Consider the following 25,286-nt stretch of genomic DNA (forward strand, 5'->3'; position numbering starts at 1 on the left):
AAAAGAAACATCTAGATACAATGAATTAAAAAATGGAGAACAAATGCTTTACAGGAAATGTAGAGTGCTTTATAGTAGGGTTAATATTAACTTGCCTCCTGGAACTATTTGGGTATGTTCTCAGGGTAATAATGATGGTGTTAGGAATCTTAAGATGTCTTCAAGGCATTTGTTTAGTCTTTTGTAGTAGCTCTGTATATTATTGTTCTTACCTAGACCATCCTTTAGGTCAGAAACAATACAGTTTTTCATTCATGAATAGTTATTACTAATAGGCAGGTAAACAGCCTTAAGTAATTTTCTCTGTGCTTTAGATAGGTAATGCAATGTAGCCGTTAAGAGGAGGACTAGATTATCTGGTTCAAAGCTAGTTATGACCTTAAGCAAGGTAATTAACATCTCTGTTAGTTGTTTCAGCATATGTAAAATGAGCTCCTACCTTGGGATGTTGTGTGGTTTGAAAAAGATAGTGTATGTTGTTAACCTAAAACAACAAAACAGATAGTTATTTTACCAGCAAAGTAGGTTTATTAAGAAACAGCAAAGAACTGTAATTTGGGATGGTGGAACTATGGCAAACCACATGCAAGCCTGGTAAAAGAAAGGAGAGGAAACTCTTTTTTCAGAAGAGAAAGAGAAGTTGGGAGGGGCTGTTATAACAGAAAGTCCATTGGAGGAAACTGGGAGTTCATAGTATGGTGACTTTTCATTGGCTGAGTTGTGGGAATCTCTGATTGGCTGAACTGTTTCCAGGCAAGGAGAAATGTTTTCTTCCTCCTGCTGAAGGTAGTAAAGTAGTGTTCCTTCTGGAGATGCAAGGTACATCTCTTTCTGTTGGGATCTGTATTGTTCTTGAGTGGTACATGAATGAGAGTTCCCCTTTCTGGCCTCCTAGCCTGATTTCAGTGAAGTTTCCTTTTATTAATTTTCACAATGTAAAGCAGATAGTGTTTATTACTATTATTTCTTTACTGTTTTCTTCAATTCAGTGCAAGGGTACAGTTAACAATAGTGACATTTATTAGATAAGGAAACAGCTTCCCATTGCAATTTGTTGTGCAAGTTTCTTCTTTTCCTTTTTCAGAGAACTTAGGGAAATGAACCTCCCTGAGAACTCTTTACTCATCCCAGAACATGTTATTACATAAGAAATACAGCAACTTAATTACCTTGGAGTTTGTGTATTGGAATACATGACATACATATATTTTGGTTTTCAGTAAACTGTAAGCTTCCTAGGAGTGTGCTTAGATGCAAGCAACAGAACTAACTCTGATTAAACAGAATAATTTTTATAAAAGGATTTTGGGAGCCTCACAGTCATTAAGAGGACTGGAGAATACCCTTAAAGCCTTGAGTCATTTGTATTCCATTTCTTTTAACTTTCTGTTCATAGTTTGTCTATTTTCATTCTGTAAGTTGGCTTTTTTCTTTGATTTATAAGGACTATTTATTGTTTAGGGAAATTAATATTTATCTGACAGGTAATTTATAAATTCTTTTTAGTCTTGCCATGGCCTTCTGATTTTGCTTTTCAAGGTTTTGGCAGTTGCCTTCTGACTTTACTTTTGGTAAAGTCAGCAAAGTGATATTTGCCAGAAAGAATTTTTAAAAAAATGTTTTGAGTAGCCAAATTTGTCAACCTGACAAATTATGTCTTCTGATTTATGTGTCATATTAGCAAGATTTTTTTTCCTGACGATATGTATAGGAACTCAAAAACTACTAGATAAGACAAATAAATCCAAACATGGTGTGTGCATGAGAAGATATCTTACCAATGCCCCTTCCGTTTAAAACTCTTCAGTAGCTCCCCATTTTTTTCTTAGGATGTAGTATAATTTCAGATTTATACCATGGACCACATGGTTCTTCACAGTAATTTTCTCATCTAGCACCGCCCCCCCCCCACCAACACACACACACATGCCCTAGTTATCATCCAACTCTTTCAGTTGGATTTTATTTTAGTTCCTCAAATGTTCGAACTCTCTCTTGCTGTAGCCCTTCATGGTGTAACTTTCCTCGTTTGAAATATTCTCCTTGCTTTAGTTATTCTCTTAATTCAATATTCCTATTTAGTCTTCTAATCTTTGCTGACTTATCATTTCTCTGGGAAGTTCTTTTGAAAAAGCCCACCCCTAAGGCAAAGTTAAATACCCTTCCTGTCTCTTCCCATGGCAGTTTATACTACTCTGGGAGAAAATGATGAGATTGGAATATTCCCTGGGAGCAGGGATTACTGATGATCTTAGTCACTATTTTTTGGTAACAATTTCATTGAGATATGATTCACATATATAACATTTACTCATTTGAAGTATATAGTTCAATGGATTCAGCATATTCACAGTCATGTAACCATTATCACAATCAATTTTACAACATTTTCATCACCCCCAAAGGAAATCCCGTACGCTTAGCAGTCAGCTATCCATTTTTCCTCACTCCCTCAGCCCTAGGCAACCACTAGTCTACTTTTTATATCTATAGATTTACCCATTCTGGACTTTTCATACAAAGTGAATCATATAATATGTGGACTTGTGTGCTTGGTTTGTTTTACTTACCATAATTTTTTAAGGTTTATCCATGTTGTGGCATGTATTAGTACTTCATTCCTTTTTATGGCTAAATAGAATTCCAATTGCATGGATATATCATATTTTATTTATACATTCATTAGCTATGAACCTGTGAATTGTTTTCCCTCTTTGGTTATTACGAATAATGCTGCTGTGAACACTCATGTGCTAGTTTTTGTGGGGTGGACATGTTTTTACTGTTCATGGATATGTAACCTATAAGTAGAATTGCAGGGTTATATGGTAACTCTGTTTAATCTTTTGAAGAACTGCCAGAGCATTTTCCAAAATGACTGCACCATTTTACCTTCTCACCAGCAGTGTATGAGGGGCTCTGATTTCTCACATCTTCACCAACACTTGTTATCAGTCTTTTTTAGTCATCCTAGTGGGTATAAAGTAGTGATTTTTATTTTACATTTTCCTGATGGCCAATGATGTTGAACATTTTACATGTGTTTACAAGTCATTTGTATATTTTCTTTGAAGAAATAGTTTTGCCCATTTAAAAAATTGGGTTATCTTTTTTTATTATTGAGTTATCTAAGAGTTCTTTATGTATTCTAGATACACATCCCTTGTTGATTGATATATGATTTGCAATTATTTTCTCCCATTCTGTGGGTTGTCTTTTTACTATTTTGATAACATCCTTTGAAGCACAAATGCTTTTAATTTTGATAAAGTCCAAACTGTGGTTTTTTTTTTTTTTTTGGCTTGTAGTTTAGGTGTCATATCTAAAAATTCATTGCCTATTTCAAGGTCACAAAGATTTCTGCCTATATTTTCTTCCAAGAGTTTTATACTTATAAATATTATAGACAGGTCTTTGAGCCATGTAAAGGTGTGAAGTAAGAGCCCAACTTCATTCCTTTTTTTTTTTTTTTTTTGCAGTACACAGGCCTCTCACGTGGGATCTTCCCGGACCGGGCACCTGTGTCCCCAGCATCGGCAGGCAGACTCTCAACCACTGCACCACCAGGGAAGCCCCCAACTTCATTCTTTCAGATGTGCCTTTCCAGTTGTCCCAGCACCATTTGTTGAAAGTTCAATGGGGACTATTCTTTCCCCATTGAATTGTCTTGGCACCTATGTGGAAAATCAGTTGACTATAAATGTGAGGGTTTATTTCTAGACTCTCAATTCTACTCTGTCTACCTATGTTTGTCTTTATGCCAATACCACACTATCTTGATTACTGTAGTTTTGTAGTAAGTTTTGAAGCTGGAAGTTTGCGTTCTTCAACATTGTTTTTTTCAAAATTGTTTTGGTTCTTCTGGGTCTCTTGCATTTTCATACAATTTTAGGATCAGCTTGACAATTTCTGCAGAAAAAAAATTTGTGATTTTGATAGGGTATCATTGAATAGACCCTTTATCAGGTTGAAGAAGTTCCCTTTTATCTTATTGTGTTCAAAGTTTTTATCATGAAGGTGTGTTGGATTTTGCCAAATGCTTTTTCTGAGTCTGTTGAAAGGTTATGTGGATTTTGTCCTTTATTCTATTGATATAATGTATAACATTAATTGATTTTTCGAATGTTAAACCCACCTTGAATTCCTGGGATGTCTCATTTAGTCATGGTGTATAATCCTTTCTATGTGTTGCTGAATTTAGCTTGCTAGTATTTTGTTGAGGATTTTTGCATCCATACTCATAAGATATTGGTCTGTAGTCTTCTTTTCTTGTGATGTCTTTGTCTAGTTTCAGTATCAGCATAATACAGGCCTTATGGAATGAGTTGGGCAGTGACTCCCCTTCAGTGTTTTGGAAAACTTCGTAAATAATTGGTATTAATTTTATTTATTTATTTATTTATTTATTTATTTATTTTTGGCTGTGTTGGGTCTTCGTTTCTGTGCGAGGGCCTTCTCTAGTTGCAGCAGGCGGGGGCCACTCTTCATCGCGTTGTGCGGGCCTCTCACTATCGTGGCCTCTCTTGTTGCGGAGCACAGGCTCCAGACGCGCAGGCTCAGTAGTTATGGCTCACGGGCCCAGTTGCTCCACGGCATGTGGGATCTTCCCAGACCAGGTCTCGAACCCGTGTCCCCTGCATTAGCAGGCAGATTCTCAACCACTGCGCCATCAGGGAAGTCCGGTATTAATTTTTTATATGTTTGGTAGAATTGACCAGTGAAGCTATCTAGGACTGGACTTTTTTCTGTGGGTAGTTTTTTCTATTTTATCTTGAGTCAGTTTTGGTAGTTTGCATCTTTCTAAAAATTTGCCCATTAATCTAAGTGATCTAATTTATTGGCGAGAGAGGGGGTGAGTATTTGTTTAAACGTCATAGACTTTCTGTTCTTAATGAGTTTTAGTAGATTTCCTTAAATGTGTGTTTCTTCATTTTCTCTTTGTCCTTAGGAAAATTTGCAAAGACTTAGAATTTTTTTAAAGATTTTAAAGACAGAATTTTTTCACCAGTTATTGTTGTTTTGCTAGGAAGCAGGATTGCCAGTCTCCTCCTTAGGCTACCAGTCTGGAAGTGGAATTCCCTTTCTTCATTATCTTATCCCCAGTACCTGCCCAAAAGTAGGCATCTGACAATTATTTACTGGATTGGTTCTCAGTAGATGTTAATTCTTAGGCATGTCTTCAAAAGAATATAAAGATTCCCAACTCTGTGATCACCTTGCTATTTTCTCCTTCTTGTGAGGTACTCAGGGCTAGCTGCCACAGAGGAAACTCCACTAATCTATACTACCTTACCCATTAGAGTTGACTCAATTCCCTTATCTAGTCTTTTATACTGATGAGCCTGACAAACCATAAGGGTGTTGTGACTCCTCCTTTTAAAAAGCAGACTGAGAGGGCTTCCCTGGTGGCACAGTGGTTGAGAGTCCGCCTGCCGATGCAGGGGACACGGGTTCGTGCCCCGGTCCGGGAAGATCCCACGTGCCGTGGAGCGGCTAGGCCCGTGAGCCATGGCCGCTGAGCCTGCGCGTCCGGAGCCTGTACTCCGCAATGGTAGAGGCCACACAGTGAGAGGCCTGCGTACCACAAAAAAAAAAAAAAAAAAAAGCAGACTGAGAAATCTCTTTGCTCCCTTTCTCCTAGGCTCATAATCTAATCTTGACCTTGCAAATCTTAGGTCTTAACACTTGTGGAAAGAACAGTAATTGTCAAATGAATTTGAAAAACAGCATTTCTTTCCATGGACTGCAGTAGAGTAAGGTTATGCTATTAACTTCTTCCCAATGAACCCCCCACTTGGGATTTAAGGTACCAATCACATTATTCTATTTATGAATTTAGAACTAGTGAAAAATTGACATAGATACTGAAATATCAACTGGATCTGTAATTAAAATTGGTCCAGATGCCCAGGCTGCACACTATACTAATTAAATCAGAATATCTGGGGGGGGTGGGGCTCAAGCATTCATGGTGTTTAAGCTCTCCAGGTGATTCCAGTGTTCAGCCAAAGCTGAAAAAGTGGGTTATCCAAAGACCAACTGAATTAGAGTCACCTGATACCTTGCTGGACCTGCAGAACTTGGTTCCATCTCAGAATCACAGTGTGCCATTTAACAATATTCCCAGGCTATTCATGTGCATGTTACAATTTTAGAAGCACTGCTCCAGAACAGTACTTCTGAAACTTTAGCCATGCATAAGGATCCCCTGGAAGGCTTGTGAAAACACAGGTTTTTGGGCCCTAACTCCAGGGTTTCAGATTCAGTAGGCTTGGAATGCAGCAGGACAGTTTACGTTTCTAACAAGTTTACAGGTGTTGCTACTACTGCTGCTCATGGGTCCCACTTTGTAAATTGGTGCTGTAGGCTCAGGTGTACTTAGTACTGAAGAGCAGGAGTGGGAGGAGCGGCCGCGTATTCCACAGCTCAAAAGGCGAGAAGGAAGCCGGGGCTGTGTGTGCGTAGTGAGTCTTCTCGCCCCTGCGCAGCTTGATGAGAGAACCTCTGAGGGGAAGGGTGAGGAGGCAGGTTTGAAGATCTCAGTTACTTCTGAAAAAGAAGCATCTCTTCATCTGACAAGGTAGGAACACCCAGAGGGGACAAAATGGTACTCTTCTACTCACCCTCGTCTTCCAGGGATGAGATCTCTCTAAAGAGAGAGGAGTCTGAAGCCTACCTTATTATACCACACATATGAGATAAAATTTAAAGTAGAGAAAAAGACTCGAAAGTGCCCAGGGAGAGAAATTATAGAAGAAATAGATTCAAGAGTGATTCTCAGTTGGTTTTCACGGGCCCATGCTCTCTCTTGCCTCTGGTCTTCACTTCTGTTGAAAACTATAGTCACAGTGATATAACCTTTGTGTCCTGAGAATTTTCTAGGGTCAGAACTCCCTCTCCTCAGAAGTGCTATGAAGTATGTGTGTGTGTTTTGTGTGAGAGAGAACTACTAGGGAAAGACTTTGGCTTCCTGTAAATGTTATAGTGTTTGGTCAGCACTGATTAATGGTTACCTAATAGGAAAACTGCTTCTGGTGATATTGTATATAACGCATAGGAACTTTTACTGGTGTAGCCATCTAGTGGATTTTGCTAGTTTAAAGGCAGCAAAACAATTACGGCGTCTTCTCTCAGTTTGAAAGTCTTCCACTCCCCTACACATATCATAAAGCTCATTATGTTTTCCTATTAACATTAATGGGCAGTGGGACAGAATAAACCCCTGTCTTTGCAAGCTGAAAGTGGTTTTGAAATCAATGTTTAGAAATTATAAAATACCTACTTGTCACAGATATTTGACAAATTTCCTTAAATTCCCTAAAGATACTCACTTATGTACTTTATTGTTTCAAACCAATGATCCTTAAATCTCAGACACAGGAAAAGAAAATGTTATACATATTTAAACAAATGTAACAAGGGGGCTTTCCATTTGACTCAAGTCTTAAAACAGGTGTTCTTTAGTAAAGCTCACCTGTTTTCAGTCAAGCTTTTACTTGCAGGTTTTAATTGGAAATGTGTGAGAGAGAACTACTAGGGAAAAACTTTGCTCTCCTGTAAATGTTACAGTGTTTAGTCAGTGTTGATTAATGGTTACTTTAATAGGAAAACTGCTTCTGGATTTTCTAATAAGAAATTTTAGGATTTCTTATTAGAAAATCTAATGGAAAATCTATTAGGATTTGTACTAGAAAATCTAATAGGTTTTTCTAATAGGAAAATTGCTAAAATCGCAGTGAGATAAATGTGTTAGCTGTGGCACAGACAATTCTGTAGGAGTTTAGCCCAAGGAAGGGGCAGAACCTTAAGGTAGCTCATGAATAAGAGAAACAGTAAATGGAGAAGCTTGGTGAGGCAAATAAAAGAACTAAAAAAACTATCAGGTAATAGAGATGAAAGATTGAGGCAGAGGGCTAAAAGGAACAGGTGGGGGTGGGGGTGTTGTGATAAACACTTACTGATAACTAATGTCAAAGTGACTTGGACTGTGATAAATAATGGGTCAAAGAGATAGAAATCTAGGTTGAAGGGGATTGAAAGGAGATGTGGAGTATAAAAAAGGAATTGGATGGAGTGCTGAGAAACGTATATGTGGTTCATAACAGAAATCAGGCTGTGTCTCAATATAAAATGATATTACTGCTTTGACGAGAATAAACAAGCCACAAGGTGGTGGGTAAGGTAATAGTTCTTGTGATTAGAATATGCAAACATATATATCCTTACAACGTGGTGAAAACTTGAAAGCTGGGTTGGTGAGCATAATTGTGTCTTTAAATATTTTAAGAACTGTCAAAGAGATGAATTGGGTTTATTCAGAGTGGAGCTAGTGCCAAAGAGAGTGAGTACAGACATAAATTCCTTCAGAATGAAAAACACCTAATGTACCAAAGCAGGGTCTTTCGGCAGCCTACTGGGGCAAATTCCAACTTTGGTACTTACCTGCCTTGCCACCATGGTCAATTTAATGTGTTTGCGGTTTTGGGGTTTAGAAATGGAGTAATAATTACCTTGTAGGACTGCTGTATGACTTGAATGAAACAGCATTTGTAAAGTGTCTAGCATAGAGTTGTTTGAAAATAATTGGATTTCTCATGAACACCTCAAATGAAGTACTGCACTGAAAATGGATCTCATTTGAATGCATTACTCTTGCCACCTCCTCTTCTGTGTACCCTTCAGATCTTCCCTTAAGTATCAAACTGCTTGAGTCTCCTGTTCCATAATAACTTGAACTCCCCTAATGCAGCACTTTAAACAAAAACTGATTACTTACAACCATATGTTGATAGTTTTTAAACTCTTTGAAGAAAGGAACAAGGTTTGTCTTAGCAACTATGGCATCCCTAGACGTCATTCTTAGTCTTCTAATGTAACTCTTTACATGTCTTTGGTACTTCTACCTCTAATTTGGTGCATCGTTAAGCGCTTTTAACATTTGTCTGTGGATGTGTGTTAGGTTTATGCCTTCTTATTTCCATGCTATCATCCCAGCCTAAGCAGGAGCCTTCTTATTTTATATCTAGAAGGCTGAAATGGCTTCTGACTTGCCTCCATCTGTTCACTTACCAGCACCTATCTATTACATCCATAGCTGCTAATACATTTCCTCAAATGCAAATTTTATTATGGACTTGTTATATATTTTGTAATGATAAAAATATCTGATTCTCTATGGTCTTCTAATATGAACCTTTCTCCTCATTGGATAGTATTATCAAAAGAGTAGTATCTTTTATTAGAGGTGGAAAATGTTTTAGTTATGGTAAGTAAAAATAGAATGGGTTAACTCAATCCAATGAAAACATTTGGAAAAACAGTTTTTAAAGCCTCTTAAAAACTTTAGAGTGTTTATATTCTTGATACCACAAAAGTGAGGTGAGGCAAGCAAGAACAGCAGTAGGAATTCCATTAAATGGTGAGGGTTTGGCTGAGTGTGACTTTTGTTGATGTCACCCGCAGGTATTTGATTGGGGGTCTCCTCTTTTTGGTAATGCTAGTAAGAGAAGTAACATGTAAAGTAAGTTAACAGTAATTGGAGGCAGAGCAACATGTGATCTAATTAATACCACCTGGTAAGTTCTGAGGAAGTGTCTGGGAGATGTTGGATCACGAAGTCTAATATCATGGGAGTATAAACCCGTGGCTGTAATGAGCCTGAGAATCAGAGCTGCAGGGGCAGTACAGACAGCTAGCCTCTCCTGCTGATGTGATTTCAGCATAAATTAACTGGATGAGTTTACAGTTACGTTGCCTCAGGTGTGCTGAAGGACATAACTCTGCAGGGGAAGAAACCCCTATATATGATTGACTGCACTGTTGCCCTTTAAATATTTTCTTTTGCCTCTGTACCTTCATACATTCCTCCTGAGCCCCAAATTCTTTACCTTCCTTTCCTAGTACACTTTCCTAGTACAAAAACCTTACTTGCAATGATTCACTCAGAACAGAGACACCGCCAGGAAATCCTTCCTGATTAGATCTTCCTGACATTTCATGCTTCTCCTCGGCACCGTTTCGTGCCATTTTGTCTCCTGTGGTCTGTGCTTGCTAATCTGTCTTTTGGAATCTTACTTTATGAACATAATGCCTTGTAACCTTAATTTGATTTACCCTCCTCAAGGGTAGGAACTTTTTTGATTATCTTTCATGGCATCAAACACCATACTTGGATCACATTTGCTTCTTCCATAAATGTTGACTTGTTTGGGTTATACTTGTATTTGTTACAAAAGCCACTTTCACCTTTACAGAGTGTGTCCCTTCAGTTAGGGTATATCTGACATTTGGAAAATAAGTCTTGGAATAATAGACTGTTTTTATTCAAGGAACTCTATATTCGTCAAGCCAACAATTCTTGTTTTCCAGGTGAGGAGAGTCAGAAGCAGAGAATTGATGAGCTTGCTCAAGGTCATTCAGGATGGAAACTTTACTAGGGTATTAGGACACCCAGTCGGGCTCTTTTTGCTACAGAGTGCTGTGTCGCTGATAAGGTTCAGGTGCAGCTGTGTTGGCTGGCAATTAACTCTGCCAGGTCGAATCTGAGCACGTTCCACACCAAGTGCTGCATGATAAAAGAGGAGACAGAATTCGACCAGTATAGGCTGAAATTAAACTGAAAGGAATATGGCATGGCTGTTTAAAAATGTTTAATTTTGTAAAACCCAGTAGATCAAAGTAATTATAGAGCAATAAAAGTTGAGCTGAAGCCTCAGATGGAAGCAAGGAAGAGATAAGGCTAGACTGTTTAGAACAGCCACTGTTCTTCCTACAGAACATTTTCTGGTTTTGTTTTCTATTGTCTAGTTCTTATTAAACTGGCTGGGTTGCAAACAAAGCCATGTTAATATAATGTGGATGCAATTTATTCATGAGTACATCTGTCCTTTATAAGGAAAATGCATCTATTTAAACAACACTGATGTTGCCCTAAAATGTAAAAGTTTTATACTTATGTGTGTCACATTATCCTTATAGCATATAGAGAAACTGGAATTTTAATCAATTGATATTTATTTATAAATTTGTAAGTTTTCTCCTGCTAGAATATACACTGCAAAAATATGAAGTGAAGAAGAAAAAAAATCAATTGTTAAGAGATATGGGAACATATGTATATGTATAACTGATTCACTTTGTTATAAAGCAGAAACTAACACACCATTGTAAAGCAATTATACTCCAATAAGCTGTTAAAAAATTTATAGACAATGATATTTGTATCATGATCCATCCGTCATGATATATGTTAAAAAAAAGTTGGATTAAAAAAAATCTTACTGCCAAAACTAAATATAATTTTCATATTCTAGATGTAAGAATTATTTTTTTTAAAAGTCCTTTACAGTTAGGAGTGATTCCAATTGGAAGTAAGCTCACAATATGAGTATCACATTTCATGTGAGGCAGCAGTTTTGAGAAATGCTGGGAATTTTTTTTTTAATTGACAGTTACTGATATACAGAAAAATTAGTGTTTTTAGAGAAAATTATAAAACTTTTCAATCCTTTACTTTTAGAGACTAAAACTAAATAAAACAGGAAATAACAATTTCAATTTTGTACAATGGCTATTTAATAAAGAAAAAAGTGGGAGAGGGAAAGGCAGAAAATGTACTTGGAGTTGGGGAGAAGAGCTGAAAGCAGTGGTAGAGAGATATCAAGGAGAAAGAGAGTGAGATGGGAAAAACAGGCAGACATTCAGAGACACACGGAGGCTGAGATGGTTCTTCAGGGAATAAATAAAATCCAGCCTACATAGTTTCAATTCTTTAACCTTTCTAGAATCAATTTTATGGAGAACTGGATTTCAAATTAATGATGATAAAGTATATTTCAGCTTTTATTTTCTGAAGTTTGCTAGTAATACTACCTTTGGGGAGCAGACTCTCTTATAAATGAAGAAAATCAGAATATTATTTTAAATTCTTTTCTGGACCATCCAACTTCCTAGGAATTCTTAAAATAACCTTAAATGCTTTCTAGTTTGTGGTAGTGGGAGTGTGTGGAAATCCTGGACATCCATGTTGATGTGACCACTAGGTACTTGGTGCAAGCATCAGATGATGGGAAAGCAGAGGTTAGGGCTCGTCTTTGAACCTAGGCTTCCCTCCCCTGGTTCAATGGTGAGCTATGGGATGAGAGCAGGGGGTGGGTCCTGTATGACTGCCTTTAGGTAAGTCATTTGCCTCAGTTTTGATGAATGTGAATGTTTTACCTTTGCTTTTAATGAAGCTGTGGGAAAACAGAAGTGTATTATATCTATTAATATAGATATTTATAATTCTTAGGAAGAAAGACATGTTAAAACAGGCTATAAATAGTAATATAGTAGTACTTTAGGACTTTTTAAAATTAAGTACTCACTATTGCTCCCCTTTTACTGTATAAACTTCTAATTTCCTTTCTTCCTTCTTGAAAGATACAGAAAAGTTTACCCTACATAATCAATCACCCTTTCCATTCTCTCTGTAATCTATAATGTATGTATTTAAAATATTGAATTTTTATGTGTAAATGTATTATAAATAGGTGGTATATAAGTAAACTTCTGATACACACATACATACATTTTTTCTGAAAGAGCAACTTGGTGCCAGCTGAGTCCCCTCTGAGATGATCTTGCTCTTTGAAAGAATGGGCAGCGCATCAGTGAGGGATCAGTGAAGAAATGATGCACCATCTTCAGCAGGAAGTGGTTTAATACAGAGAACTAGATGTTAACAAGAAGTGGACACTAAGTGCCAGGAATGACTCCCTAGCAGAACTTCTACTTTTAAGACCTCCACTTGTGTTGTGGTTTCAAGACACACCCTGCAGCTGTAATCCAGGGATAGGAGGCCAGAATTGATAGTAAGGCGCTGCAGCTGCAATAGCCTCTGATCCCCTAGGATGGAGAAGGGATACTAGAGAACTGGACCAAAAACCCCAACATTTCTAAAAATTTTGCTTTCTAGTAGAAAGAGCTGAAGGGGAAGGCAGAGAGCTCTTGTTTCACTTCTACCTTCCAAATCTCATGCATCCTAACTTACAATGAGAACATAGCTTCAAAAGAATGAGGGAAGTACAGTTTCCCCATCTCCAGCCAGCGAATGGAATGCAAATGGAGAATATCAGTTCACATCATCTACCACCTAGAGATGCCATTAAATGGCCTGGTGAAGGATGGCTGGTCAGATCACACTTCTATTTCCTATCCTTCCCAGGGATACTCTGGTGCGTGTGCACAAGTTAGACTGGAGTTGGTGTATTTCATTTTTGTTCCCTTGAAATCAGAGGCGTAACTTTTTTTTAAAAAATGAAAGAATGAAATAAGTTACTCTTACATACACCTTGGTTTTTAAGCACTTTAAAATCTTTCACAAAATGCTGGCTTTCTAATCAAAATACTGATAAAGGAAAAAAATGATTGGAGAAATAGATATCAAGTAAATTTATTCCTGTGAGTCTGAGTCATTCTTTCTTAGTAAAGTTGTGAATTTTAGAGTTGATGTGTTTTCTGTTGGTGAAAGGTGAATGGAACTCACATGCTAATGTATAACTTCTCTCCTCTCCCTGCTACCCTAGAGTGAAAGTATCATTTGGAAAGACTATCACATATGAATGCTTTTCAAACTATTAACAAAGATGGAACATAATTTTTCATCTCTGTAGCAAAGAAACTTTATAGTTTATCTGAAAAATGACTTCTTTGACCAATGAAGCATCTTAATTATTGCTGGTGTAGGAAACCCTGCCTAGAAGGATTGATGTTTTTGAACAGGGGAACCCCTAACGTGCTTGTGATAAAGAACAATAATGTTGAGAGAATACAACATTGTGGGTGGCATGGAATAAAGAGTTTTGTTCTTAAGTTCCAGGAGGACCACTAATTAGAGCCACTTGTAAGAGAACTTTTTTACTTATCTTTAATGAGTGATGTGTTTCTGGTGACATTTTCAAAGTGTTTTAAGGTATAAAAAAATTGTAAGTTAAGTTATATTAAAATGAGGTTTTTTATGGCATTTTTGTATATTTTAATCCCAACATTTTTTGCTTCCCAGATATAAATCTCTGAATATTAATTGATCACCTAATCAGACAGCTTTATGAATTAGAGCATTAAAAAAATCCTGATATAAATATGAATCTTTAAGCCATATTTCCAACCTTCAACCAAATGAATTCTTGTTAATATTAAAACAGTTTAGTCCATGGCATCATCTCCAATTATGTTCTCAATAATATACCTTAGACACAACTGGACCATCTCTCTGCATCCATCTACTATAATGGAGATAAATGGACAACTGCTCTTGAGCAATCAATGATGCGTTAATTGAAGCACTTGCCCTGTTAGTCTAGTTCCAATGTCCCGTTATAGGGTAGAATGAATGTTCTCGCATAGGCACAGCAGTTATCCAAGTTGTGATTTTGTTTCCTTATAATAATTTGCAATTGTGTTTGAAATAAGCCATAATGCAATTTTCTCAATATGAGCTATTTTTAGCGGTGCAAAAGCTCTGATTAGAATTTTTTTTTTATCCCTTAGAATCAGATGGGCATCCATGTTTAATCATATTTACAGATTACCTCAATGAATACAAATGTGTTATATTATCATTAAATAAATGAATGTCAGTATGTTCCAAGGTAACCAAAGTAATTGCATATTGATAACTGTCATTATTGTAAGCCATGGTCTCTAGGAGAAAATGTGCTTGTATTTTGTAATAAGGTGCAATATTATAGTCTATTTTAAGATGATAGTTTTCTGTTTCATATACAGACCATAATATCACTCTAATATAGCTGGAAGACCCTACAAATTGATAAAAATGCAGAATATAAATCTGAAAGTAACAAGATTTTGTAGTCTTTTGAAACTGGATGGATGTTATGAGTACCTTAGCAGAGCTAATATGAAATTGCCATTATCTGTGACAGGCTCTTAGAACTTGCATCCACTCTCCAGCTAAAGAAGATAACAGGAGCTAAGCCATTATCCTGCATTTTTGTAACAAGATATTTTCAGATTTTGTATGGAGGCTTATTGTAGTGTGAAAAATGCTCCAGGAAAAAGCACTGTCCCCTTTTCTAAAGAGGATAAAAATTTCATGGAATGGATGGAGGGAATATCAGAGCCCTCGTTTTTCTGTGATCTGAGTTTTTATCGAATGAGCGAGATGTCATTTGGATCACTATGTTGCACAACTCCGGGTGCCGTGTAAATTATGCCGTATACAGTTAAGGCCCCCATCAACTTGTGTTGTGCACAGCTGTGTGGTCATCTATGGTAGCCGTGGATGTCATAATATTATCTTGGAAATATTCTGAAGGGTGAGCAAGGGCCAGGAAGACATTCTTAGCTGAGGTGATGAAGAAAGTGTCCTAGCATTCATTGTTTAGTGACGGAATGAGTACTTTTTTTTTTCTTTTTTTTTGGCTATAGCATTTTCAAAATCGAGAATCTCAGTATAATTGAGTTCTAATCTTAAATATGAGACCTGAATTTTAACCTCAGGTTTACTACTAGCTGAGTGATACTAGATGGGTTAGTACATATCTTGGCTTTACTAGTTGCCTCTGTAAAATATGGGATTTGTTTCCATCAGGGGTTTGCAAACCTCCTATTACCAGTGTAACCCCTAAGCAAGATTCAGTTGGGAAACAATTAGATTGCCTGATTGAGCTTCCTTTGGGTAAGTTCTAGAATCTGAAAGGGAGCTTCAACCCTGGTTCTCCTTGGTAAGTATGGAAAAGGATCAGTTGTTGAACTGCCAAAGTGATCTTTTTTCTTCATACTCAGATTATATATAAAGCACTATCTCATACCTATTTTGTATTTTCAGAATATATATTTTTAGATGCCATATTCTAAGAATTTTGAAGGACTCCTAAAGTTACTGTTTCAAAGAGGCTCTGGAGTCAGATCTATTTTAAATTGAGTTTTGGCTACTTGTTAGCTGTTAATCCTTGGGCAAGTTAAATTTTCTTCATTTGTATGTAGTGAAAATATAATCCATATCCTAGTATATTTGAGAAGATTGAATAAGATAATACATGCAAAATGTTTAGCAGAATTTTTGGCCCAAAGTAAGTGCTCAAATTATGGCTTTCATTCTATGCAGAAATTACTTGGAGAATATTTTCCTACTCAGTTAGAAAAAGGATCATGAAAGAAAGGAACTTCTTTTATATTTTTAGGACAAGAGCTCCAGATTCTTAAGAAGACTGCACCAACTTCTTTTCCCCAGGTGGGGCTTTCCAGGAATGGAGCTTTCTTTGACTAGTCAGTCTTACCAGAGTACCCATTGTAGGAAGAAGGAGGATACATATTAACTTGGAAGAAAGATGCTCCAAGGGATAAAGTGGGGGGGGGGGATATGAAAACATTTAACCTTGACCCAAGTCTATTTATAATTGCTTTCTCCTCCTATTAGGTAGATAACTTGTGAGTACTTGCTGTTTGCTAGTAGTGTTCTAAATACTTTACATGGATTATTTCATCTAATCCTGATGACAACCCTATGAGGTAGGTATTACTATCCCTATTTTACAGATGAGGAAACCAATACACAGAAAGATTAAGTTGCCCAAGGTTAGACATCTAAGAAATAGTTGAGGAGGGATTAAAACTTGGATACCAGAGTCCATACTATTTAATACAATACTCTAGTGCCTCTTGTACTTGAGATCTTCTTCCATCTTGGAGGAAGAAATAAGAGGTGAGAGAGAGGAGAAAGACTTGAGGTTCCCACTGAGCTTTGATATAGGGGGAAAAATATTAACATATTACCTATATTCCAGAAATGAAAATATCTGGGATAGTGTGGTAAATTTGAATTGTTTTTAGTAGTACTAATGTCTATTATAACCTTATGATGGGTAGTATACTTGTTTCTTGACTTTGGACTTCACTGTGTTATATGCTTTGGCCAATGTATGTTGGTGGATGTAATGTGAGAAAAAGCTTGAAAATGCAGTTGAGTTTGCTTTTATACTCCTGTATTTCATCACGAGAGGAATTTGCCTTGGGTAGCTTTTGGTGGAACACACCTGAACACAGCCTGCAACTTAGAGTCAATCCCAGTGAGTCCTAGCCTATACAAGCCAAACCCCAGCTGATGTGGGTTTATGAAATTAAACATTGTATGCCATTGAAGTTTATTTGGTTTGTTAGGCAGGATAATTAATTTGTAATTTGTAGCTATTACTGTGATCTTATTAAATAACAAAATCCCTTTTCAAAATTTAATGTGAAAACTCAACAACTTTTTTACACCAAAGTTGTACCACTAAAGCATTTACTCAACTTAAAAACAATTTGTGTTTACTTCCTAATTATTCATTTCTAATTTGAGAATGAATGGGAAATTGGGATGATAAAAAAGAAATGGTCAATCTGTGAGCCTTGAGAAGGCAAAATAAATGTATATACAATATTAAAACCACAAATGATAATTAAAGAAACAAACAATACTGAAAGATATTTAATAGGCTTAAATTGAATGGCCCAGAAATAAATTGGTGGGAATAGTTGAAAAATTTTATTTTCAATTGTTATTTATTGACCACTTCTCTAACTTTTGCTTTTACAGAAGTTTACTACCTAGAGAATCTGAGTTTGTACATCCTTTGACTTTTTGTAACCAAGTGTTTGTAAATGTTTAAAATCTGCCTTGAAATTAGAGAATTCAATGGAGTATTCTCATTACCACATTTTATAATTACATTCATTCCCACAACAGTTATTTATGTAACTGTTTGAAAAGTCACTTAAAGTTCAGGTTGATTAACATCTCAGCTTTCTTAGGGCTAGGTGTGTGCACAGTGCTGGTGATAGGGGTATTGATACCATCTTTTATGATTTGTGTGTGTGTGTGTTTGTGCAGTGTTCTTTTATGCTAGAGACTGGTGGGAAGAACAGAGAAAAAATGAAACTTCAAAGATTCTTTGTGTATAGCCAGACACTGTGGAGGAGGGCTAAGTTGCCCTATATAAAAATGTGAGTGAATTTGATGGGTCAAGATATCTTTAGTAAGAGCAAATTAAATAAGACATGTCAGGGTAACCAAAAACTTTGAGGTTTAAGGATGTCTAATATTAAAGTTTTTTTGTGTGTATCTCTCAAATATAAAACCCCTATGCCCCAAACCTTCAGTAAAGTCTGCCACTGATAGAAATGCCACTCTGAATAATTTTGGAGGGGGGTGTTGGGGGAGTGGGGATAAAGAAAATGAGCTAAGATCTGTACTGTCTAAGAGAAGAGTAGAAAGAAGAGGATATCTGTGGGTGGTGATATGAGACATTTAAAGTTCTGTGGAAACACTGCCTGCCTATGGGGCATTGATTCTTAACTGTAGCTGGATTCACCTGGGGAGCTTAAAAAAAAAACCTGGTGCTTTTGTCCCACCCACAGATATTCTCATGAAATAAGTCTGAGCTGTAGGAATGTTTAAAAAGCTCCCCCAATTTGAATTTGCAACTAAATTTGAATATCACTACCCCTCTCTGTAGCAAAGTTCGCCTGGCTACACATTAAAATCATCTGTGAGTAACAAATACTCTGTCTCAGAGGTTTTGATTTAATTACTTTGGGATGGAGTGAGTTACCGTATTTTCAAAGTTTCCCAGGTGATTATCATGTACAACCAGAGTACAATCAGATGGGGTCCTCAGAACATTGGAATGGCTCTATTAAGAATCAGAAAGGGTGCCCCAGTGAGTAAGGGTGCTGGGGGGATAGAAGGAGGGAGATAAAGACACAGGGCCTTTTCCTGGAAGATAAAACCTTTATTCCACTCTGGTTACAGGGTTAGAACTCACCATCGAAAAATTTATGGATGCTTATGAAGCAACTTATGAAGTAACTCAATACTGGTGCCTCATCTGAACTCATGGATGCTATGAGCCCAGGACTACATTCAGAGTTGCAACCGATCATATGAAAATGAACCTATGGAAATAATTCCTGTAATTCAGGGATATTGTGTTGTCAGATTTGGCAAATAAAAATACAAGATACTAAGTTAAATTAGAATTTCAGATAAACAAATACTTTTTGGTATGAATATATCCTTTTCAATTGAGGTATATTTCTACTAAATATTTCTCAGAAATTCAAATTTAACTCTGTGCCTTGTATTTTATCAGGAAACCCTAGGGATAGAGAGCTTGAGTTTGATATTTAAACTGTAAGGGATAATGGGATCTAGGTGCTGACTCAGAATGGGTTTAGAAAGCACCCACTGTATACAGGAGAACATGTCAAATCCTGTGGAAGTGTCTTATTACTTAAGAATTTTTTCCCTTGGCTTTCAGGAGTTAGGATATACTAATTCAATAATAAGTGTAAGCAGTAAAACTTCCCAAGAGCTCTAACCTGCTGTTTAACTTAACATTTGTAAATTGCACGGTTCTGTGTCACACTGGCAACACGAGTGCCAAAAATACAAAAACATGTTGTTGAAGATGATTTTGATCATTTTTTCACTTTTCAAATCCATAGTTGTTTTTTCCCTGAATACATATTCAAGTTGTAGAAAAAGTCTTTGGTCTTCCTTAAAAGGTAAAACAGAATTACAGCCCTTATCCTCAGCTTAATTCAATAACAGTCATGTTAAGCTTATTGCTTTTCATATCTTTCATGGGACCATTCATCTCATCTGTGTAGAAATTCATAGCTTGAATAAAGGCATGTAATTAGTGAACATAACAGATAGTCATTGACTAGAGGAGAGTAACATGTTAAAGATTTAGTCTTGGATGTGTTTAAGAAAAACACACCCTAAAACTTTTAAACATTGAAAAATTAGTTCCTCCGAACTCTAACAGGAATATAATTGCAAAATATTTTCATATATATTCTTTGCTTCAAATGTATTCCATATATTAAAATTGAAATGATTCTCTTTAGAAAGTAAAATGAATTATAAAGATTAATATGTCAGTATTCATTGATACTGAGGACTAAATGACAATAAAACATTATTGATTAATCCATAGGAAGTCACTTAGCATTTGATATTTACACACCAGTACAATTTTTAATTAGAATTGTTGAAAATATGAATGAAAGGAGAAAAACCCCTAGAATGTATATGTATTTAGAAACCTGCATAGGAAATTGAAGGTCTTGGGAACACAGGTGGTGGTTTTAATTTCTTCTAATTGAAGGTCATGACTTTGGAAAATAAAGAAAACTGAAAAGTGAACAGCTGGCTCTGTAGATGGTGTCAAACAGAATTTAGTTTTCTGGACCATAATGCATGATACTAAACTAATGCTCCTGGCAAAAGAAAGAGTACATCTAATGAAGAGTGGGGAGAACATGCTTGGCAGAAGATTTGCTGACCAGAACAAGAAGGCATTGATATATGAGCAGGGCAGAAAAAAGGACCAGACAAGCTGTTAAATTACATCCTATGGAGGAAAATAAGCTGACTTAGGAAGAGTAAAAACAGTGGAAGATGATTAGTAAATCAAGAGAAGGTAACAGGAAAGAAGATAAAGGAGAAATATTTGTGGCTTTTTGTATTTACATCTGCATTCAGACAATATAGGTAATGATAATATTTAAATAAAAATAAGAATTATTTGAAGTTTTTCATTATGACTTGATGGGATGAGAACTTTGGCTGAGGAAAGCTATTTGACCCTGAAATTCCAGTTCTTACTGCTTCTAGTGAAGAAACTATAGAACACAAAGGAATATAAGATAGGACCTAAAGAATTGGCCAGTAAATTCCCTGGTAAAACAGACTCAGGAAAGGACTAGCAGTGATTCTCTGTCAAACAATTAAAAGTACTATAGGAAGAGAAAATTGGCATTTTTCAAAGGAAAATTTTGGTTTCTCCCCTATACCTTCCACTTAGGCTGTGATGTGTCTACAACAAATTTCAAAAAATCCAGGGAATGTAGAACTCAAGATCCCTGTGTTAGAGTATGTAGCAGAGAAGGGGTTAATGATGACTGATCCAAGACAGTGGCCGCTGGGAACGTGGTGGAAATGGACAGATTTGGAATTAGGCAACTTTAGCTTTTAGATGTCTCTTATCACTTGCTACGGGCTTGGCAGATGTCAAAATCTAGCATGGAAAATTTATAGCTATTTTTTCCCATAGCTGAGTTTAATTTCTATTCTGAATTTCTTGCCTTCTCAGTACCAGAAAAATTAGTCTGCTCTTATCCAGGTAGATACAGTCACATCACATTAATGATTTCTGTCTTTTGGGGGTGGAAACCACATCAAAGTCAGTGATCAGTCATTTCAGATTTAAAACTTAATCACTTCATGATTTATGAAACCCTGTTCACGTACCTCTCTGGCCTTGGAGTCGATTTGCAGGTGTTTGGAATAATCTATTGCTGCAGTGTCGGTGGGAGGAAGAGGCATCCACTTTGTTCCTTTCCTTTCTCTTTCTGATACGCACAATCAACCAGTCATGACCTTCACTTTTTGGTATCTATCTCTACATTTGCATGGATAGCTAATGTTTTAGTCCCAATCTATAATGCCCCTCCTGCCTGCTAGCTTTCTCTGTGTTCATGTTCTTTTATATGCCTAAAGGCATGGGTCAGGTTAAGCTGATCCCCTGTGCTTTTCTTGGGGTGTTAGGTGATGCCATCGTGGGGTAGGGAACATGGATGGATTTTCTTTCTTGCAGAGCTCCAGATACACAGCTTTCTATTCTTGGGTGTCCAAATATAAGAGTTCCCATCCCACCCACAATCCAGGCCTAAATGAGGGAGCATTGTATACCACTCTGTACACCAATGTCTATTCTGTTCTTGTTTTCCAACTTTCTTCCTTCTTCCTTTTTCAGTAGCTCACTCATCTTTGTTCGGGGTGGAAAGTAAAACACTTGCTAACCTTTTTCCTCCAAACCTTTCTTCAAATTAGACTCTTTAATACTTTAAAACCCAAAATTGATTATAGTACTCCTTTTACCTTGATAACCTTGCTTCATTGAAACAATGCTCAATGAGGATTCTTCAAGTATTGATGATACATACATTGAAGACAGAAACATATTTCATGTATCATACTATATAACAGGTATATTTTAACTCCAGGTAGATTTATATTCTGATAAATTTGTATTAAAGTGATAGACAAGTATTTATTAGCATGCTTGCCTATAAGTTAAATATTCCAGAAGGGCATATTTATTGGAAAAACCAACAATCTATTCAATTCTCAACAAGTTTCTCTACCAACAGTGGAGTTGCCTGTAAAAGAAATAGTAAACTGTACCTACTTCATGAAGTTTTTCCAATGATTAAATGTTGATACAATATCTACCTTAGTACCTAAAAAGTGCTAAAAGTGCTAAGTCCTCAGTATGTGTTAGTTGCTATTTTTATACTATTATTGGAATCTTGATCTTGGGTAGAAACACGTTCTAGATAAATGATAAGAGAAACATGAATAGTTCAGGGAGTATTTATAGATTGCTGGGACAAATTGCCTTTTCCTCATCTCTACTAGCCATCAAGAGATTTTGACACACAGTAGTGTTAAATGAATGCAAAAATATTTCTTAATCTTTTATATTTCTTTATGTGTCACATTTCCTTCCATGTCTAACAAAAATAGCTGAGCTTAGAGAAGTCATGGAGGAAGAACACTGTAGGAAAGAAATAGAAAAATGTTTGAGTGGTTGTTGGCATTTGGGGACTTTATTGTCATACAATGATCTGTGATATACTTAAGGAATAGTTATGGTCTATAGAAGGATAAATCTGGTGGAGAGGCTTCTTTAATGTGCATATGGAATAATGTTTTGCTTACATGCAAAATAAATGACACTAAGATACTCTCTAAGTACTTACTGTTCTCATTCTAATTTTGTGACTTCTCTGGGTCTCAGTGACATGGGGCGTTGCTCAAGTAGTGGAGTTTCTGCGTGGAAGTGGACGTGAGTGCTGGCAACAAGTCTTTTAGTAGAGCAGGGTACCACTGCAAAGTATTTACCTTCTCTGGGAATCTTAGCCATATTGAGATGGCTAGGGAAAACAGCAATAGTGTTGCTGTTGAAATCTCCCAGGAACAACTTTAAATACAATCATAAATATCATGTTTTTGTTGATCAGGAGCCTTTCTTTCAGGGCCTAAGAAGAAATGAGAGGAATTAAAGAATTTTTTTCAAACCATCATGGAGCTTCTGAAGACAAAGTATAACAGGATTCTAGTATAACAGGAACTGGCCATGGCTAAAAATTGAGTTTGGTGAAAGGATGTTGGGGAGTTCATGGAAACTGAGTAGGTGGGAGAAGGTTTGAAATAGGCAGGAACCAATGCGGCCTCATCCAGGACTCTCTAAGGCAGACACTGTCATGGGAACTGTCCAGCGCCTGGATAGTAATAGATACTGTGGCTGGCGGAAAGGTTAAATATCACAGACTTGGTGAACTGAAACGCAAAATGAAATCATAAGACAATGAGATTTTCTTCTTTAATCTATAGCCATAATACCACTAAATTATATAAAATTGCCTCATTTAAAAGTAATTGAATTAATTGGGGGTGACTTTTAAAAATTAAAGTAATTTATACTATTGTAGCTAGTACCATATAGAAGTATATACTAAAAAAAGTACTTCCCACCTTTAACTTCACTGTGCAGAAGTATCTTGTATTAAAAACTTGAGCTGTATCTTCCAATCCATACAAGAACATATAATTTAGAACTATAATATACATGCTGCTCTATAACCTGACTCTTCACTCACTAGATAATGTACTTTGGTTCATATCAGAACATGTTGCTCTATCTGATCATTTTAGAGGCTCCACAACATTTAATTGTTTAAAAACCACAATTTAGTCAATTAATCTACAGTGGATATTCAGCTAGGTTGTTTCTAATTACAATTTTGTACTGTGTTTCACTGAACATTTTTCTTTCACATATATTCTGAAACTTGTGTATGAGTTTCTCTGGGTTAAATTCCTGGGAATAGAACTATTGGGTCAAAGGGAGAGGCATATTTAAAAACTTGAGTCATTACCAATTGACTTCACAGAAGGTTGGCCCACTTTTCAATCACAGTAACAGGATGTGAGAAGGCCAAATTCCCTGTAACTTGGATGCATTTGCTATTGTGTACAGATTATTTTCAGTGGAACAATATTTTTCAGAGATGGCTGATTAGATTTATCAAGTTCTGAGTTTTCCCCTCAAAATATCTGAAAGCAGTAGAAGAAGCTTTAGTAACACTTTCTATATTTTAGGTATTTTTTCTAAATCTTTGTTAACTTATTAAAAGAATCAAAGTATGGTACTAAAATGTAGGTGGAAAAAAAAGGCCAACTTTTCAAAAATACTGGAGACTGAATAATTTTATAATCATTGTTATTAAATCAGATGTGTTTTCCTCAATAACTCAGTGCTTGAAATTTCAGGAAAGGTTCCTTTTTAATGAATTTGAAAGAACATTAAAACAAAATGTTGCTTTCTTTTCTAGAATGACAAAAGTCTTAAGGAATTTAAGTGTTCTCTACAAGTATAGTTATTTTCCTTTAAAAATGACATGTTGGGTTGAAACTTTCCTGTCTAATGAAAAAGTAAAATGTAGAAAAGTGAATGACATAACTAGTCTTTATAAGATTTTTAACAAATTGTGAAAGAATAGTTGCATATTGTATATAAGTAGTTCAGGCATTTCTCTACATCAAACATTTTTAATACCACTGGGTAAACTGGCTGCCTATATTGGTATATATATATTTTTTTGTATAAATGCAGTAATTCTGCAGAAGTAACTTTCTTGACATTGTACTGCTGAAATACAATTTTCATTGATGTAATCAATTATACATCCCACACAGGGATGAACATATGTGCTAATTGCATCTGGTATTTCCTTTGCCTTTATATTTTAGCAACAAAAATGGGAATTTGGTAAAAAACCAACATGCTCTGGTGGCTACCTTCTTGATTTTAAGTTTCACTTTTCTTTTAAGATTAAAAGACTGAACATTCGAAGGGACTGAACATTCGAAAGGTGACAGGTCATTGGGATAAACATCTCAGTAAACCTGATCGTTATTGTACAGTTTGGCACAACTTTTGGGTGCAGTTCCTAAAAGGATAAAAATGACACATTGAAGAGAAGCTCTTTTCAGGGTCACATATCTGCTACAGCTGTCTTGTAACTGTCTTGTAAGCGGGAGAGTAAAGCATGTTCAGAATTCATTTTAAATACAGTATTATGTTGGACATATTTATCTGACCTAAATTTTTATAAGGCCATACTTAAATTTAATTGACTATTTTGGTGTAGTACAAAGAACATGGAGT

The sequence above is a fragment of the Phocoena phocoena genome, chromosome 7 (assembly GCF_963924675.1).
Source record: "Phocoena phocoena chromosome 7, mPhoPho1.1, whole genome shotgun sequence".
Lineage (NCBI taxonomy): Eukaryota > Metazoa > Chordata > Mammalia > Artiodactyla > Phocoenidae > Phocoena > Phocoena phocoena.